The sequence below is a fragment of the Humulus lupulus genome, chromosome 1, assembly GCF_963169125.1.
Source record: "Humulus lupulus chromosome 1, drHumLupu1.1, whole genome shotgun sequence".
Classification (NCBI taxonomy): domain Eukaryota; kingdom Viridiplantae; phylum Streptophyta; class Magnoliopsida; order Rosales; family Cannabaceae; genus Humulus; species Humulus lupulus.
In genome coordinates, this window is record NC_084793.1 from 115,567,689 (window position 1) to 115,575,666 (window position 7,978).

A 7,978-nucleotide genomic window follows, 5' to 3' on the forward strand; every position below is an offset into this window, starting at 1 on the left:
GACTATTACTTGGGTCATTCTTGGGGCATTTTCTGAGAGAGCTTAGAGAGAGAAAGCTTGTATTCTCTAGAGAGAGAAACTCTGTATTTTTCTACTTACACTTAAGAAACTCAGTTGACTTTGGTTCATTAGGATACATATATCACAACTCCAAGTGGATTAGGCTATTACCAACAAATTGGGGCTGAGCCACTGTAAACTTACTTGTGTTATTTATTTTCTATTCAAGGTTTATTGTCGTTTTTGCGTCTACTTGCAGTTGGCCAAAATTGTGGTCAACAAGTATAGATTTTATAAATAATGCTACAACGCTAACAAAGTAGCGCTACAGTGCTAGAAAAGGGAAATTAGAGGCGTTGAATTTGTAAGTAGCGCTACATCGCTACAATACTAGCGCTATAGCGCTAGAGAGACAAATTTTGAGGCATTTTGGCACTGTCAATAGCGTTACAGCGCTATCGATGCGGTTTTAAGATTTTTAGCCACTTTTTGAAGGATAAAATGGTCTTTTCACTTGGGATTCTTGGAAAACTATTTAAGGGACATTATTCTGCGAATTTGAAAAGCATTTTTAGTTTTATAAACCCTAGATCTAGAAAAGGCTGCTATAATTAGATTTCTTTTCCTGACTTTTTAGATTGTTCTCTTCATCTGAATTCTTTAGGTTATTTTCTATGAATATTTACTTGGAAGTTTATTTTCATTATGTTATTTGTGAACTAAATCTTTTATCTAGGGATTAATGTAGTCACTTGGATTTCTATTTAATGTTATTATGATGTTCTATTGATTCTTCATCTCTATTCTAATCTATATGTTGTTTGTTTAATGTTGGTAAATACTTGATTACTATTTACTTGATTTAATGGTTTTGATTCAAAATTTGAAAGATGAGAATTGAATATGCTATCATTATATAGACATAGGTTGCATATTGGATGAAAGTACCTATATGACTTGTGTAGTAATTAGGTTTCCATGCTTAATGTCTTCTATATGTTTAAGTTTATCACAGAGATGTAGAAAACCTGCATATAGGCTGAGATCTTATATCTTGAAAAAGAATAGGAATCGAATATTTAACCTGCTATTAGAATAGGAAGAAGAGATTTAGAATTGATTAGTAAAATTAATAGAATGAAAAGTTGATGAAATTAATTCCTAGGCTTTTTATTATTGATTTTAATTAGTTGATTCATTGTTTTGCTTACAGTTATTTAAATTATGTTCATAGTTTAGAGTATTCATTTTAATTTTAATTATTCATCTAAATTTTAATTCACCAAATAGAATTTGAAAATCAATTATTGGCAATTGGTCAACAGTCCTTGGAATGTTTAAGTTTATCACAGAGATGTAGAAAACCTGCATATAGGCTGAGATCTTATATCTTGAAAAAGAATAGGAATCGAATATTTAACCTGCTATTAGAATAGGAAGAAGAGATTTAGAATTGATTAGTAAAATTAATAGAATGAAAAGTTGATGAAATTAATTCCTAGGCTTTTTATTATTGATTTTAATTAGTTGATTCATTGTTTTGCTTACAGTTATTTAAATTATGTTCATAGTTTAGAGTATTCATTTTAGTTTTAATTATTCATCTAAATTTTAATTCACCAAATAGAATTTGAAAATCAATTATTGGTAATTGGTCAACAGTCCTTGTGGGAACGATACTCTATTTACAATCTATATTACTTGAATCGATTGTGTGCACTTGCGTATCAACTTTTCATGATCACTATTACAGCCCTTGGATATTCCAGAGTGTAAATAAGAAGACATCACAATGGATTTTGGGGTGGGATTTCCCAGAACGGTGGGTCAACACGATTCAGTGTGGGTTATTGTAGACAGATATACCAAATCAGCTCACTTTCTACCAGTGAATACGACTTATGCAGTTGACTAGTAGGAAGATCTATATGTGAGAGAGATAGTACATTTACATGGAGCTTCAAAGTCTATCGTGTCAGACCAAGACCCCACATTTACTTCCATGTTTTGGGGAAGTTTGCAGAAAGTGATGGCCGCGCAGCTGAAGTTTAGTACAGCTTATCATCCTTATACTGATGGTCAGTTTGAGAGGACTATCTAGATATTGGAGGACATGCTGAGAGCATGTGTACTGGACTTTGAAGGGTCCTGGTGTAAATAATTGCCTCTGGTAGAGTTTTCCTACAACAATAGCTACCAGGCGACCATAGGAGTGGCTCCTTATGAGATGTTGTATGGAAGGAAATGCAGATCACCCATTCATTGGGATGAGATGGATGAACGTAGATACTTGGGGTCCTGATGCAGTTCAGAGGACCAATGAGTCTAACGAGAAGATCAGAGCTCGGATGCTCGCATCACAGAGTAGACAGAAAGGTTATGCGGATTTGAAGCACAGGAACGTGGAGTTCCAGGTGGGAGACTATGTCTTCCTTAGAGTCTCACCACTGAAGGGGGTGAGGAGGTTCGAGAAGAAGAGCATGTTGAGCCCTAGATTTGTAGGACATTTTGAGATCTTGGAGAGGGTCGGTCGGGTGGCCTATAGATTGGCCATACCCCCGGCATTGTAGGTCGTGCACAATGTGTTCCATATTGCAATGTTGTTGAAGAATGTATTTGATGAAGCTCATGTACTAAGCTATGAAGATCTGGAGCTACAGGCAGATTTATCCTCTGAGAAGCAGCCAACCCAGATATTAGACAGGAAGGACAAGGTCCTGCGAAATAAAACCATACCTTTAGTTAAGGTGATATGGAGGAACAATAAGGTCGAGGAGGCGCCCTGGGAATTGGATTTATCCATGCGGGATCAGTATCCCGAGTGGTTCAGGTAAGTTTCGAGGACGAAATTCCTGTAAGGAGGGGATAATTGTAAAGCCCTGAATTCCCTAATATGGCTTAGTGCTTGGATTTAATTGAATTAATTATATGCTTAGTTCGTATGAGCATGTTATTATGTGATTTATATTATGATATGATTATGTTTGCATGTTTAGGTGTATTAAATACGCATGTGGGCTTGTTTCTTATTAGAATGGCATTTTCATAATTTTGACCTGTTGATGGTATAATTGTAAATATGTGTGACATATGATTGTGACCACATTATTATGTGGATATATTTGAGTTACCCGACATGAGGCGATCCTAGAGAGCTAATTAGCGGAAAAGTCACAACGAGGTAAAATACCCGGTTTAAGGTGAGCTTAGGGGTATTTTGTTAATTTGGTAAATTATCGGGAATTAATTGATGAACACTGGTTAGATAGATTATTTGCGATTATATGAGATAATTTGAGGTTAGCGAGAATTATGCCAAATGAATAAATTACCCTTGAGAGTAACCTTTAGGGTAATGAGGCAAGGGGCATTGTGGTCTTTTGACCACATGGGTCAATTGACTAAGCCAACAACTGGGCACCTAGGCTCACTCACGTGTATGCCTTTTCTTTCTCCCTTGAGGTGTTCATTTGGAAGCTTTGAAGGAGTTCTAACTAAAAGATCAAACTTGGGAGAAAATTTGGTGAAATTGAAGAGGATTCTTGTCAGATAGCAGCTAAGGATTGGGTCTAGGGACTACTAGGGCTATCATCTACCTCACAGACTTCGAAATCAGAGGTGAGGCTTCCCCTATTTTAGTGTTTTCAGTTTTTGTGATTTTTGATTCTTAATTTAAGATTCTAAAGGGTGTTGTGATGGTTAGATTAGTATGTTTAGTTTCCTAGGCTTAGTATATAGTTTCTATTCCTAGAATGTTCTTAGAAACACTTGGATGGGTCAAATTTGAGGTTTGGAATGGGCTGGAAATCGCAGAGTTGCGATTTGGGGAAGAACACTTGTGTTCTAGGCCATTTTTTATTTTCTGGTGACCTAGCGCGACCACGCTAGTGTCCCAGAAATGGGGAAATTAGGTTCAATTCGGGGGCTCGAGTTGAGGGGCGCGACCGCGCAAGTGGCCCAGAAGCCCCAAATTTTTGTGGGCACAACCGCGCCAGGGGCCCTGAAATGATGAAATGTTGATTTTTAGGGCTAGGCCTGGGGGCTCGAGGAATCTAACTTCGGAGCCTGCTTAGGGGCTCAGGGACTTTTTTGTCACCCCGTCAACTAGGAACCATGGTTTTAAGAGTTAGAATTCGGTTTGGAACTCGGGTTCTAGGGTTAAGTTCAAATGAACGTATACTTGTGTTGTGACTAGGGTTTCTGCCAGGCTCGGGTTAGGATTAGCGCTCGAGCTCATTCTACTATTTGCACGAGGATCGAGGTTAGAAAACTGAACCCGATGCATGAGATGCACGATTGGGGCTTGGCCCAGCTATTAATGTAATATGATTGGGGCTTTCCTATCTGTTAAATGTAAACATGATTAGAGCTCAGGCCCAGGTAATGAGCATGATTATAACTATGCATGTGTATATCTGTTTTAGTATATTGTAATGCATTGTATCTGCATGTATGATGAATGTATTATGTGGATGTTTGTACTGCCTAGGAAGCTCGGTTTATAAGCCGAGAATCTGTCTGCTAGATCTAATTAAATCTCGACCTACTAATCGAGGGTATATTTGGTTAACAGGGACTTGGCTTATAATTCGAGGGTTTCCAAGGTTCGACTTATAATTCGAGTGTCTGTAGGGCTCGACTTATAAGCCATGATTGGCATTATGCACATTGAACGCAAGCTGTTATGGCTTGGCCACCCCGGGAGTGCATTATGCACTTGACTGGCTTGGATGCCATATGAATAAATAGGAGTGCGACAAGCACTTGTGTGACCCCATGGTCACTTACCTATACAGTGTGTATGCTTGGTTCCAGTTATTACTGTTTAGCATGTTGTTAAGTTATGTGAACTATCTGAATTTGTTAATGTGTTTTTTTGTTGAGTATTTTGGCTCACGGGTGCTATATGGTGCATGTAAGGGTAAGGAGAAGCTTGGCCTACCATGAGTTGGATAACATTAGAAGTGACGTGTACATATGTAGTTAGCTCGACTACCGCGGCCAAGATATCGCAGGGGAACTAAAGTTGGACCCTGTTTTCCGCTTAGGCCAGCTTATTTTGTAATCCCTAAGTTATAACAAATTTTTAAACTTGTATTTTGGGATCCCATGTAAAGACTAAAGTTTTCGTTTAATGGAAATGTTTATTTCTTGACCAAAATTTTTAATACCTAAACCCTTAGTGGCCTAATCACATGTTTTAGTCCAAATGACTCGTTTAGCGAGTCCATCACTAATTTTAAACAAACATGGTAAGGACCCTTATTACCAGGGCATTACAGGTTGATACCATCTTGGGTATAAAAGTGAGAAGAAATAGTGGGGGTTATGCCTCAAGTCAAGAATACTATGTTGAGAGAGTGCTTGACAAGTTTAGTCATCTCAAAATCAAAGAGGAAAATAGGCCATTTGATTCAAGCATAAAACTTGAAAAGAATAATGGTAGAGTGGTGATCAACTTGAGTTTTCAAGTGCATTAGGGAGTCTAATGTACGTTGCTCATTGTATAAGAGCTAATATTGCATATGCGGTTAGTAAACTAAGTAGGTTTACTAGCAATCCAAGTATAGAACATTGGAAGGAAATTGAGAGAGTTCTAGGGTACCTTAAGAGGACCAAGACGCTAGGCCTCCATTAATCAAAGTTCCCGAAGATACTTGAAGGTTATTCTGATGCAAGTTGGATATCAAGTGTAGGAGATAATCTCTCCACAAGTGGTTGGGTGTTTATGCTCAAAGGAGGAGCATTTTCTTGGGTTTCCAAGACACAGACATGTATTTCACACTCAACCATAGAGGTCAAGTTCACAGCTTTAGCGACAATGGGCAAAGAGGTCGAGTGGCTTAGAGATCTCATGTTCAATATCTCAATTTTCGTGAATGAGGTACCAATGATCTCGATATATTGTGATATTCAAGCAATATTAACTAGAGCTTATAATGACATATATAATGGGAAGTCTACACCTATAATTCTAAGGCATGAGTATGTGAGAATTGATTCGGGGAGGAATCATATCGATCTCATATGTTAAGACAAGTGAAAACTTAGCAGATCCATTTACAAAACCTCTTGTGAAGAGATTAGTAAGTTCCACTTCAAAATGGATGAAACTGAAACTCTTAGAATAATATATTCACCCATGATGGCAACCCAACTCGAAACTTGTGAAAATCAAGTGCAATAGTTCCATGGGCAAGAACAAGTCATTGGGTGAATAGTTTCAACACTAAAATAGTTGTGAGTTCCATCCAAGAATGATTAGTGTTGGTTTCTACCGAGTGTAGGTTAAAACTAGGGCTTTTAATGAAGTTCAGTTGTGCGCAACAAGCATCTCTAAAGGTAGCAAAGATTTTGTAAGAACTTCACCTATGTGAACTTAGAGGTGGTGCTGGCTCTCATGAGAGTTGAAGTTTTTCCCTAGAAAGTTAATGAAATGGATGAGCACAAGGCCATGAAAAGTGCTAAGCGAACATAGTGGAAAAATGAATGGTTAAGTGGAGGTATGAAAGGTGTTACCAATCTTATCAATAGGGAGTACTTGGTTCAATCTTTAAGTGACCAATGACTTCGATAAGGCTTTGTAATACTTTCACTAAGGTAAGGTTCAAATCGAAAGATACTTTATTTTATGCACCAATACTGTCTGAGCTAAGAAGAGAGGATTATATTTAATCAAGTGGGGGAATGTTGAGATAAGTTAAATATAATGATTAAGATGTTTACACGATGAGGTGCAAAACACTTAACGGTTTTCACTTAAGTTGAAGTGAAAACATGAAATTGTGTAGTAGGCATCTAAAAGTGACTTTTATTGGTCTAAAGTGATACAATGAGGTATCTAAACATTCCCAAAAATTTTGGAGGCATTTGGAGACATTTCAGGGTCATGCTCAGAGCATTAATACAGAGGCATCTGCGTTACGTCGCATGTAGGAGGTGACACATGGCCTAAAAGAGTCTTGGAGGAAAAACCCCAGCAAGCAATGTGTCGCCACCTAGTAGACGACACATCACTTGGGCGGTCCATACGGGACCGTACAGATGTGTGACTTAGCTCCAATTGATGTGTTTAAAAGCTCTAATCCTATTTATTGGACTTAATGACGGTGCCTACACTATAAATAAGGGTTATTAGAGTTGAAAATCCTTGATCACATTTTTCAATTCTCTCTCTAGCTCTCAAAGACCAAAAGTTTTCTCCAAGAAACTCATCAAGTATTTCTTAACTTGTATGAGTTTCAAGGCTTGTTTAATTCCAATTCTCATTCTATCTTGGTGAATCTTTAAGACACAAAGGGAAGGCTTGGAATAGAGATTTTGGACAACGATTCTAATTCGTGTATAAGACTTAGATGTTCCCCAAATTAAAGATTCAAGTGCTCAAAGTAAGTTTGTATCTCTCTAACACTGAACTTTCAAATTGTGTTCATTATTGTTAATTTTGATGATTAGATAATTCTAGATCTATGTTATAATCATTTAATCATATAATGTTTAAATATCAAGATTTGCATTCATACTTTGAATTAGAATCTTGATTAGCATCTAGGTTTGAAATATTGCATTATTCTCATTATTCATTGTTGATTTGAAAAGTGTAAAGCAATAAATTCTCAACACTCTCTATATATACTCGATCAATTCTTTGGGCAAGATTTTTCTTTTCCCTAATTCCCAAATTCTAGAACCTTAACCTCTTCTTCTTTCAATGTTCTTGTTTATCCTCTCTTCTTTTTTCGCTCGTTAATCTTTCTTTCATTATTTTCCACGGTCAACAATGGCCCCCAAACGTAGCTCTAAATCTTCCATAACTAGATTTGTCAAACCATTGTAGAGCAGAATGTTGAGCGCCGATGAACTCAAAAGATGGTGCTTCGAAGATTTTCTTGCCTTGAGAAAAATTGTAATTGGGGCCAAACATCTTGAATTACTTCGCTTTCCTCTCACTCCCCTTCTCATACATATCCTAGCCATT